At 43.7% G+C, this 12,402-nt stretch overlaps 1 protein-coding gene across 1 annotated transcript in view; it reads left to right on the top strand.

The window, feature by feature from the left end:
• Nucleotides 1-12,402, top strand: part of fam171a1 (family with sequence similarity 171 member A1) — a 109,183-nt gene that overhangs the window by 799 nt on the left and 95,982 nt on the right. The gene's annotated exons all lie outside the window — the stretch shown is intronic.

Genomic DNA, 12,402 nt, shown 5'->3' with positions numbered 1-12,402 from the left:
GTTGCTATTGCTTTCAATAAAACACCAGTGTGTTTTCATTTATCGTTCTCTCTCTCTCTCTCTCTCTCCGTGCAAAGCTCTTGAACAAATTGAATTAAGAGTGGAAGATGTAGGCATTGGTTGTGTGAAACAGTTGAAATAAAGAGTGGAAGATGTAGGCCTTGTTGTGTGTGAACGCACATGATGCCTGCAGCAGACTCTCAGTTTGAGGTTTACTGGTATTTCATTCAGGCACTCCAAGCTCCCTTTTCATAGCAACATCCAAGAAGAGCCCACATCTGTTTGATCCATTCTCTCTCTCTCTCTCTCTCTCTCTCGTCTAACAATATCTGTAGTATGTCACACTCGCACGCTTTATTTCTTGCTCTCACTCTTTCTCGTGTCTCTCTCTCACACACACACTAAAGACTTTAAGAGAACTAGGCGGGAGGACTGCCACTGTGTTGCAGCACAACAATAAACAAACACCACGTTGCCATGTGTGAACAACATCTGAATTCTGAACAGGGCTGAAGAAAGAATCTCAAGAGCTAGACGGGGATCGATGCACACGTTACATGGCGATCCTGATATCTGATATCCAATATCCAATATCAGAATGCTAACAGAGTTGTTGGAGAATTTCCCCAGTAACGTCTGATCTAAAGACACTAGCGTAATGTGACATCCCAGAATATGTTCTACTTTTCACACACACAAGGATGTTAGTTCTCTCTAATGGAGAAAAATGGTTCGGTCTGCGATATCTCTTGTAGTTTTTCTCTAGTGATCCTAAACAAATGGTCTCCAGCCTATTATTGTTTGGTAAAAGTGATTGTGTCATATTGGTGTTTTGTATTGGCCAATACTTGGCGTTTGAGAATTGGTATCAGTAAGGCAAAAGTGGTGCACCCACCATGGCATTCGAGAGTGGTTCATATTTGTCTCCTCTTGCACACTGCAGAAGACGCAGAATTGAGTTGGTGCATACCTGCCTGGTACTCTGCGGTAGCTTGTATGCATAGAACCAAATGGATAGAGAGTGTGACTTGGCTCATATAGACTAGTCTACTCTCTGTTGTTGTGCTGCCCCCTCCCACACTGTACCTGGCTGAGTCATCCTGTTGTCACTGCACTGTAAAAGTTGTTGGATGTCTTTTTGCACCAACGAATGCAAGGCAAATTCCTTTACAGGCTTTGTATTTAGCAAATTGTGAATTCTGATTCTGGAGGGTTGTCTCGACTGTTCTTTTGGTTAAGGCTTTTGTTCTGGTCTTCTTTGCAGCATGGAAATGTGTTTTGAAAGCGGAGAGATTGGTGCGTGTGAGGTCAATGATCTCCACAGATAACCCACATCAGGCTATATGGTGCTGTCTTGTACTGTTCTCTCTCTCTCCATCTCTCTCTGCCCCCAGACTAACCTTCAGTTGTCCCTGGGGGAGGTGTGGTCGGGTCGATACTGAGGGTTTCTCCGGGCCCGGCAGAGAGCGGGGCTGCTTGGAGCCGGACAGACACTCTACACACAGATATAGATCTCATTCACATTACTGCTCTGGCCATAATAGGCATCATGGCCTTATATCTCCACCTGGAAAGCACTCGCTGAAGCTCGGAGAGGAGTGCCAGGAACTAGAGGAGCAAATCATTTTGTCACTAGCGATGCAAGATGGATTTTGATTGAGTGTGCATGCTCACATTGGCCTAATGTGTATCGGTGATCACATTGGCCTACTATGTGTGTCGGTGCTCACATTGACCTATGTGTGTCGGTGCTCACATTGGCCTACCCTACTCGACTCTTTTATGAGACTGAGAGCAACATAGAAATAGGGGTGGGAGAAAACCAGCTGCTTTGCTTAGCAGAGAGATATAGGCTGTCAGAGCTAGATCCTCGTTAACCGTGTGAACATGACTCTGTATGCTATGTAAGTGGGCGGGGAGACGGTTGCTATGCATTGCTACATCAATTTGTATTGAGAAACTCTAAAACTGCAAAATGTACAAAAAGTGAGGTAGGGGTGGAGTGGAGGAAAAATAAGGGTAGAGGTTTCCCCCCATGATGGTTGTGATGTTTTCTGTGGCAGCCTTTTCGTGCGAATAAGGCTTCCAAACCATCTTTTATTCAAAAGGTCCATCTGTCAACACACACGGTCGACCAGATTGATCCTCTACAGATGGCGTGACTTTACCTGACTATCACGTTCCCAAGTCCTATACGGTCACGCAGTTGATGATTGAGAAACGGTTGTGGTAACTTCAACACACACTTCCATTTATTCCAAAAACTCACCATACAGTGAAAAAAAGCTTAGCTCCTTTTTCACAAAAATAGCTTCTTAGTCTGTAATTAATTATTTGTTCACATGCTCTACGTCTACTCTTTGTGACCGTGTGCTTCTACTCGAACCCGGCGCAGGTGGACCACATCTGTCTGAGTCACGACACCGAGACGCTCGTTCTCTAACTACGTAGACTGCACGCGATTCCGCTCTCTACGCTCGCCAGGTGTCTCTTGGGACGGGCTACACGCGCGTGCCGCCATAGTCGAGTAGAAGCGTGTCGTCTCGTGGTGCGACGACAAGCTCACAAAAGAGGATGTTTAGATCTTGTTTATGGACGATCTAAAAATAAGTAGCTTGGATGTGAACTTTTGTAAGCGACAGACGAGTGAGTGCATGTGTACCCGGCTGGTGTGTTTTTCCCAGCTCCGTGTCTTATCTATGATCAGAACCTGGAGGATGCAGATATGGAATGCAGATTGGAACGTACCGAGGCGGAATGGATGAGGCCCGTTTGTTCTCCTGCCTGGCAGCAGAGGGGAGGTCTAGTGATGTAACCCGTTTGCCCTCCCCCCGCAGAGTTAATGGGATTGACCACCAGTTTTAATCCAAACCTGGGGGAAAAGCAGCCTATTGGTGGTTGTCTATTATTAGTTTATAGTGTCTGGGCCTTAGTTCACTATATTTGTGCAATGTGCATGTTTTTCTGATGTATAGCCAATGTGTTGTGTATATCTGTCTGATAGGTGTATTTGTAATTTTAATTGTAGTACATTTGCAGCTTCCTAATAGTTCAAGTTTTGTTTTATTTGTCACATTTAAGGTACATGTACATTACAGTGAAATGCTTGGTTCAGTATGAGCCCCCTGAGAATGTGCTTCATACAGTAAAAAGAAGTATAAAGTCCTCCCACTATACAAAATATACAAACTAAAGTACAAAATGAGGTACAAATGCAAACAATGAGGTAAAAAAATGCATAATACCGAAAAGGTTCTGTATTCTTGTTAAAACAAGTGTTAAATAGCTCTACATTCCAACAGCCATCACTGGTCAGTAATAAGGGTCTCCCAGTCCCTCCTGCTCTGCAGTAAACGGAAATAAATGTTCTGGTATCTCGTTCCCACTTTATCCACTCAGGAGAGGGATCTCCATAATGTCTGGTGTGTGGAGCAGGCAAAACATGGTGGCTTGGTCTGAAAACATTTTAGGCAAGAAATAGGATATGAAATTGCTGGATCTTAATTCACATTTGATCTGCAACGCCTAGTTTGACGGGAAGTTGGCTGCGGACTTCCAGCGCCTTTTAACATTTATCTGCATGCAATTCCCACAGTTTATTTTACTCATTATTCTGCAAGGATTATTTTTGTGATAAGATAAGATATTCCTTTATTGATCCCCTTGGGGAAATTCAGGCATCATAGCAGCATGGGGGGGAGGGGTACAGGTAGTAAAACAACACAGTATACAGGTAGTAAAAGACAACACAGGCAGTGTAAACAATTTGATCAATATGGTCAATATAATTTACTATCTGACTAGCTGAGGAATATTCACATTATTCACAGTGTCACATGAGGTGCAGTATGCATGAGGTAGTGTTATAATTTACTATCTACTGAGTATACATTAATCAAAGTACCAGGGTAGTCTACTTTGTCCCCCTTGGGTTCCTATAAGTCCCAGGTCAATGTCTGGTAGCAGTCGCTGTCGCTGCCCCCTGTTGTGGGGCCTGGAGGCTGCTAGTCGCTGCCCACTGTTGTGGAGCCTGATGGCCGCTGGTATGAAGGACTGTCCGAGGCGGTTAGTAGTGACAAGGCGATGATCCTATTGATCTGATTATTTGTTACCCTTATCTGCAAGTGCCTGTCTTGTCCTTGAGTGTTTTATTTGAATAAAAATCCTATTCTGTGCACAAAAGACTTGGGTCATTATTGAACACAAGACAGTTCTGCAAGGGGCGGCTGAGTGGCGCAGTGGGCAAGGCGCTCGCCACTAACACAGGATATACTGGTATCGAGCCCAGCTCTCGGTGTTGCTACCGGCTTGGCCGGCCGTCATACTAACACAATTGGCAGTGTTAGAGGGTGGGAAAGCCGGTGGGTGGGGATTGGACGTTTTGGACAGCGACTCCTACAGGTCGGTTGGGTGACGCCTGTACAGCAGAAACAGGAAGTATGGGGGGCAGCGTGAGCCTCCCACGCGTTACTCCTCGCCACTGAGAGTTCGAGCTGTTCTTGTGAAAAGATGCGACAGGCTGCCTCCTCGTGTACCGGAGGGGACACGTGACGTGATGCAAGGCTTCTATCCTCACTACAGCCGACCAGTGGGAGGCATAGTCTAGCAACGTTCAAGACAGGGGAGGGAAGAATTGGAATTACGAAATTCTGATGGGAGAAAAATAGAAAAATAAGGAGAAAAAGTGGATAAAAAAAAAAGACAGTTCTGCAATTGTCCTGCCTGGTTAAATAATGTTTAGATGATCCTATCTGGAGTTATGCGTTGAGGTCTAAAAGAAAACACAAAATCATTATTAAACCATATAAATGGGTTAGTTCACTTGTGATTGTAATACACCTTAAAAATATTCTGAAAAGGTGGACAATGAATGACTCAATGTAGATTTGAAGTCGACATTCTCACTCATTCTAAACGGCAATGCTAACTTTTTAAAAAACCCATCAAAAACTACCCACAAGGTTTGGATTGTAAATGAAACAGCCTTACAGTTTTGACTAATAGTATTTATTCTGGTGTTTGTAATACAAAGACCCTTGGAAGTTCCATGGGGATCCCCCGCTAGCATGGCTAAGCTAATACACTGGATGTGGCTAACACAAACTAGCCCACCCCTTTTGACCCCTACGGTGCGGAGTGCATCTGCTCGCTCCCTTCTTCCCTCCCTATTTGGAAGGAGACCAAACCCTTCACCCGCCCAACGGAGGCCGACCATGCCGCGCATTTCTGCTCAAATTCATCGCCTCATTACGGTGCAGCGACGATGCCCTGCCCCCCCACCTCCCTCCACAGTGGCGTCTGTGTGGTCAATACGCACAAACGGCAACATATATACTGTACTACACAAACCTGTGAAGACACACACATATTATGCACACATACACACACACACACACTCTGTCCATTGTGTAAGTCTCCTTTGCTTTAGAAGACAAATACACACACAAAGACAACACACCCTGCTGCTTCGTCGGCTGTTGCCCGAGGATAATTGGTCTGCGATGGCAGCATCGGTCAGGAAAAACCCTCTTTGATGCCTTCATCCTCCATATGGCAGGCAGACACACAAAGAGACAGAGAGAGAGAGAGAGAGTCAACAGAACGAGAGACGGTTACTGGCTTAACAGGGTTGTTCCACCATCGCAAGGCTTTAGGCCTGACTACACCTACCACTCTCCTTCCTCCCTGTGTGTATGTCCAAGTACTGAAGAGTCCCCTAGCTTGTTTAACGATGATGTCACCCCCCCCCCCCCCCCCCCCCCCCACACAGCAGATATTTATTGGATGAGAATTGGGAGGGGCGATGTGTGTGTGAGTGTGTGTCCAGGGTCTCAGAGGATTTCTTTAAAGTGAGCACAGCTGGGCCTGGTACCCCTAACGACGGATCACTAGGAGTGGGACAGGAAGTGATGTAATGCTTTTAGAATCCCCTCACACACACTCCCGGTGCAATGGGAGGTATTAATGGTAAAGGGGAAATCCAGCTTCCAGCCTTTTGTTTTGCAGACAGACCGACAGACGGGACGGAAAAACTTGAGATGGATAGTGTTTTATTAGCAGGGAAGGAAGTTAACACCGTTCACCAGCCAAACGCTGGTGAACTTTGACTGTAGCCAGGAAGTTTGCCTACTCTGCCCGCCATTCTGGCAGGTAAATAACCATCGTTTTTAGAATAATTTCGGACTCTTTTTTGCTGGTGAAACAATGGAATGCAACTTGCAAATTCTGGGATTCACCAGCCACTCTGGCCGGTGTGTGTTTTTTAAAACCAAGTTTCCTGGCCTGGTGGTTTGGAGAGAACTGGATTTTGGGACTCTGGGAAGATTACAGTGTATACGGGTTGTGATTGACACTCTGCTAGGCCAAAAACTCGCCACACACGAGTACTGTATAACTTCCACACTTGCAAAGCTATCATTGTGTGTACAATTCTCTAGAGGCGGGGCTTGCACTTTGGGTGAACCCTTTCCAATTGCCAAAGTCGGAGTGGTTCTTCACTGACGTGTGTGTGTGGCGGCGGGGGGGGGGGGGGGGTCCTGTGTATCTAGGGGTATGTATGCATTAGCTTGGGGGGGTGGGGTGTGTAGAGAGTTGGTCAGGACAGAATTCGGTTGCAGCGAGTGTGGGGGAGGGAGGCATGTTTAGGTTGAGCCGGAGAGTGGGAGGGACGAGCCCTTTCAACCTCAAATTGAAAGGTCGCTATGGGTCAGTCCAAAGCCGGTGATCAAATCAGAGGAGCTCGTGTTGTCATGTGTACAAGGACGATCCAGGGTTGGAGAGGGGGAGAGAGAGAGAGGGAGCCTGTGTTTGTGCGGTTCTGAAATTACAGCGTTTGTACCCAGTTGTTTGCTTTGCACCTCAGAGACAAGTGGCTGAAATAGGGCCTTTGTTTGTTTTTAAGCTTCAGTCAGACTTGACTATTTCTGCCCAGGCTGGTATTTAGGCTTTATGCTAGAAAGATGGTAGGTTATAACTTATTAACTGGTAGTAAGTTAGTAAATGAGTTATTACTTCTGTAGATAGGCCTAAGAGACATGGGTTTATATACCTGTGTGTTGGTGTCTGCTGAGATTTACGTGAAACATAGCTATGTTGAACTTGTTATTGGTAGTTTTACACATTATGGATTTGTGGGTGTTAGTGTTGTCACAATACTGGAATTTCAAACTTCGATACGATACCTTGAAAAGTATCGATATTCGATACCATTTTCGATACCACAGGGAAAAAGGTTCAATCTTAAAATGTAAAAAAAGAAAAAAAAATGATAAATATATATTTTAATAAATTTTGCTTTTGTTGCTGGTTGATTCTCCTCAGCTTCTCTCTGGTACTATAAGAGAAGATAAATATAACACTTTTAAAACCCTTTGTTTATCTTTAGATCACACATATAAAAATAACTAAATGATATAATCTTAGAAATTAAGTAAAGTTAATAGTACTGCGTGTTAAGCATAACAGATTGATTGATTGCAAATTGTATTAACAGATTGCAGAATGGGTACAATACTAGGGATGCACGATAATTATCGGGACGATATCAGCAATTATGACGTCATCCCGATAAACCCGATAACGTTATTAATAGCTCCGATAATATAATATATTTTTTGGTAAAAAAAATATGCGGTGCGGTAGGGGTGGACGGTATGGTCTAAAATGTATATCACGGTATAATTTGAAGCATAGACGGTAACAGTATATATCACGGTATCAGTGTTTCCGTTAGAATAATTTTTTTTGCCTGATAGGCAGGCTATATAAAGAGTGACATCCTCAAGGCATGTAGATTTATAATATTTTAACTTAAAACTAGGCTACTTTTGCCCAATGGAATAGTCCCACCGGGCCGCGTGTATATTTTCCCTAACGCACTTTCACTTCCGCGATCGGGATGCGAGCGATTAACGTTAGCAAAAATGTGTGCAAAAACAAAACAAACGTCTTTGGATAGCTTCTTTGCAACGGGGAAATACCAACTGAGGAGCCAGAAGAGGAGCATACGACCTCCAAGACACATAAAGCTTCTTTTAATAAACAAGAGTCATACTTAAAATACGGGTTTATCGCAACAGGTCGGTGATTCTTGCGTGCCGAGGTCCTCTCTGCATAATATGTGGCGACAAGATAGCAAACGAGGCAATGAATGATGACAACTGTGTTCAAGTTGGCAGATAAAGTAGCTGCATGCAACGGCAATCTGGAATTGGAGGGCGGCGAGTGGATATTTTACATGTTTCAAACATTAGCAGGGATTTTGGAGGACTGAAACAAGCCCAGGGCAGTTATGGTGAGTCGTGTTTTCATGCATTCTGATCTGCTGTTCATCACTCGCCGCGGTGATCTGCAACAGCTGATCTGCTGTTCATGAATGAATGAATGAATGAAAACTTTATTAACAGATTGCAGAATGGGTACAATACAGTACGGCTCAATACACACAATTGTTAAGGGGATGCAGACCAGAGAAAGATGTTTGTCTTGTTTACATCAGGGTCCCCCATTTGCGAGTGCATCATGCTAGCTTATGCCTGTATTTTTTACTGTTGTGAAGCACTTTGAACTGCAACCTCTGTATGAAAAGTGCTATATAAATAAAATTATTATTATGTGTATGCACCGGCCGCGGTGCTGCATTTTTCACTATCATTATATTAAATTAGCCATTGTTTTTGGTCCTGGCCCGCCATTCAATTGCTTGGGGAAATTTTGGCCCGTGGCCAGACCTAATTGCCGACCCCTGGTTTATACCGTATACCCCTACGGTGCGGGTGAATTGGGATGAAGGGCATTTGTTTTTACTGTAGGCTCCTCCCGTTTTGCCAATACTGTGGTACGACTGATAGCGTGTGGTTTAGGAAGAGGGCGTTTTACACACATCCAGCGCTCCCTTTCTTGGCTGTGACGTAGCCACGTAAGTTTCTGAAGCAGCGCGGATGTAAACAAAGATGGCGTCGGTAGTGTGGCAATAGTTTCAGAGGAAAAAAGTTTGCTTGCTATTTGTAACAAATGCAATGCAGAAGTTCCACGAGGAGGGAAAAGGGCAACAATTTATAATACATCCAACCTAACGAGTCACCTGCAACATCACCACCGCTACGATGGTGTGTTATTGTGTTAACACTTTGAGAGCCAGCCGTGTTTTCCTTTTTACCCCCTTGAATGCCCAAATCCACTCCAATGTTAACGTTAATATCGCCTAATCTATGTTTTAAATTATGGCTATGTGTCTAATCTGCCCGTCGCTTATCAAAGACTAATTTTCCAGTCAACATTGTCAAAGCAGATTGTTTTTTTATCGCTTCATTTCAGTTTGATAGCATTTTGAAAATCACCGTTTTCGCGAAAAAAAACAACACATTCTATGATAGTCTTTTACTGGAATATTCTAGAACGTTGTCATTTGTCGGCCTATTTATGAATCGTTTTCAAATAAACGCTAGATAATCGATAGTATATGTGTGCGCACGCACGCTCGTGCCGCGTGCTGATAATCGCTGCTCTTATTTCCTGATGGCTTTTACAGTCAAAACAGCCATATCACATATAGGGGAAACGCTTATATCCGTGAAAACTAGTCTGATTATCCTAAGACTGATAACATAGATTCCTTACCTGAGATCAGATGGTATCCAAATTAGGGATGCCCCGATCACGTTTTTTGCCATATCGGCCGATACCGATCCGATACCGATCGTTTTTGATTAAAAAGAAATTATTTTTTTTTTTATTTTTTTTTTTATAAAATATATATATTATATACCAGTAATTAGACTTGTACTTGTATTATCTGCAAGACATCCCCACCACGCAACAAGCTCCACTGTCTGTGTGTACTCTAGTAGCCTCCAGCTACGGCCAGGATTCTCCGGAGCTGCAGCTAGACCCTACATACTCGAGTAGCCTGCAGCTACGGCCAGGATTCTCCGGAGGTGCAGCTGGACTCTATTGATCAAATTCAACAACATGCCCTCAGCTCGAATATGCATCGAATGAGTGTTATAAAACATTGATATCAGGAGCTATCTGTGGCTACTGCTGGCCGGCTATATAACGTTGATACAGCGCCTCTGTGAACTATTTAGTTCAGTGGGACATTTAGTTTTGAACAGTGAGCTGGCGTCAGCTAACATGAGCTAGCTGAGGTATCAATGATACACGTCTCTATACTAGACTTGCTGGAGAGTTTGTTGATGTCAGGAGCTATCGGTAGCTGGCCGGCTAGATACCGTTCGGTTAGACAATGCATCATCATGTATTGGACTGGAAGTGAATGGTTGACTGGGTCATTTTGTAACGGTAGCTAACGTTAGCTAAGGGAGACGCCGTCCTCCCGTCACACGAGACTAGACTAATAGACCCGTGTTTACATGCGCGCTGGAGGGAGGAGCAGACGCCGCACAGCTCCCGGTGTCTGAGACAGAACTCAGCGAGACGAGCGAGTGAGATCGGTTTTGACGCTCGGCGAAAATAAAGCATTATCAAATGAGCGATTTTTTCGAATGGCGATCGGAAATTGGAATAATCCATTTGGATTAGGGATGCCCCGATCGATCGGCCACCGATCGTTATCGGCCGATAATCAGTATAAATATGCGGTGGCCGATCGATCGGGGCATCCCTAATCCAAATGGATTATTCCAATTTCCGATCGCCATTCGAAAAAATCGCTCATTTGATTGATCCATCGTGTATACAGTAAAACACATATTCGCCGCGGCACCAAGGCTCCAGAATGAACTCTGGTAGACCCCGGTTACATCAGTGAGAAGTAAAATGTGGAGTCGGAAATCCTTTCTCCCATTCACTTTCATTGAGTCCAATCCAAAAGGGTGATTTACCATCTGGGAGACGATAGGGGGCGCTTTTTTCACATCTGAGCGCCTGGGGTGACTGGATCTCCAACGGTAGGCTCGCTTGATGCAATATGATTTCAGATCGCTAATAAAAAAAGAAAAAAACCCGGAGTATTCTCGTGATGGGCATTCAACCCGCGGGGGGTAAACCAGAGAAATCTCGGGCGTGGCATCCAAAGTGTTAAAAGCCTACGACGACGCGCGAGCAGCTAAAGCTGCGCCAAATCTAGCCCCTTTCATGACTGTGATGCAACCCTCGGTTGAATACGCAGTCACTTATTGCTCCGTAGTAGCCAGGTTAATTTGCACCACCAAGCACTGCTTAAAAGCTAGCGGCTTGAGCCCTTGGGCCATTTCTGTCAAACTTCTTTAATTTAGCAAACGCCTCGTCAATAGATACAAGCGCCGCGGGTTCCTTTGTAGCTGGCTTTGGATTCACAGCAGCTTTAGCTGCTCGCGTGTCGTCGTAGGCTTTTAACACACCATCGTAGCGGTGGTGATGTTGCAGGTGACTTGTTAGGTTGGATGTATTATAACTTTATAAGTTATTGACGGATTGTGAATTTTCTGATTCAAATTATATTTATTTGGAAAAATGTATATTGTCACTTTATCAGTCAAAACTGTTGTCTTGGCTTTGTTTTGTTCATATTAGTAACGCTCATGTCATGATAAATCTGGTTGGGTCAAAACTACAGGAATATACATTTAATCTTTTTTATAATACAATAAATATCGGTATCGGGCTTGAGGAGCATAAAGTTATCGGTATCGGGGTCAAAAAATCAATATCGTGCACCCCTATACAATACAGTACAGCTCAATACACACAATTGTTAAGGGGATGCAGACCAGAGAAAGACTTTTGTCTTGTTTACATCAGGGCCCCCCATTTTCAATTCATCATAACATATGACATTTATTTAAAAAAATATTTTTTATATCAAATTTTATTTATTACCTTTTTTCAACTGCAAAGTAAAACTGTCAACATGTTTTATCTAATAAAATAAAGTTCAGTCTGTTCAACTCACTTCAATCATTTTTATTGCAGAACATGGTATTTTCTCAAGCAGACAGATGTAAACACTGTAATCTGTGTTGCATGTACCTGACAAACTGAACTGTTTGTATTACAGTCATATTCCAACTTAACTGAATGCACGTGTGTGTGTGGACTACTGTACTATTACAGGTATTGAAATGAACAATGCAACTACCTTATACAAATTTTTCTTTTTTTTTCTTTTTTTTTCTGAATAATTAAATATCGATATTGCGGGAAATGAGTATTGAAACCGTTTTAAATATTCAGAATCGATATGTATAAAAAAATCGATATTTTTGTCACACTAGTGGGTGTGCACTAGAAGTCTGCACAGGCCTGATATTTCGGCCCCAGCCCTCGGCATTCAGGCCCGGCCCTAGCCCGACAAGTTAAGCAATTACTAAGCCCTAGCCCGACTAAAAGCCTGAGGCCAATATTACATTGTGATGACAGACGCATGTCTCGCGCACACACACACACACACACTCTCTCACA

Source organism: Notolepis coatsorum (genome assembly GCF_963971535.1).
Source record: "Notolepis coatsorum genome assembly, chromosome: 19".
Taxonomy (NCBI): domain Eukaryota; kingdom Metazoa; phylum Chordata; class Actinopteri; order Aulopiformes; family Paralepididae; genus Notolepis; species Notolepis coatsorum.
This window is presented reverse-complemented; position numbering and strand designations above follow the sequence as displayed.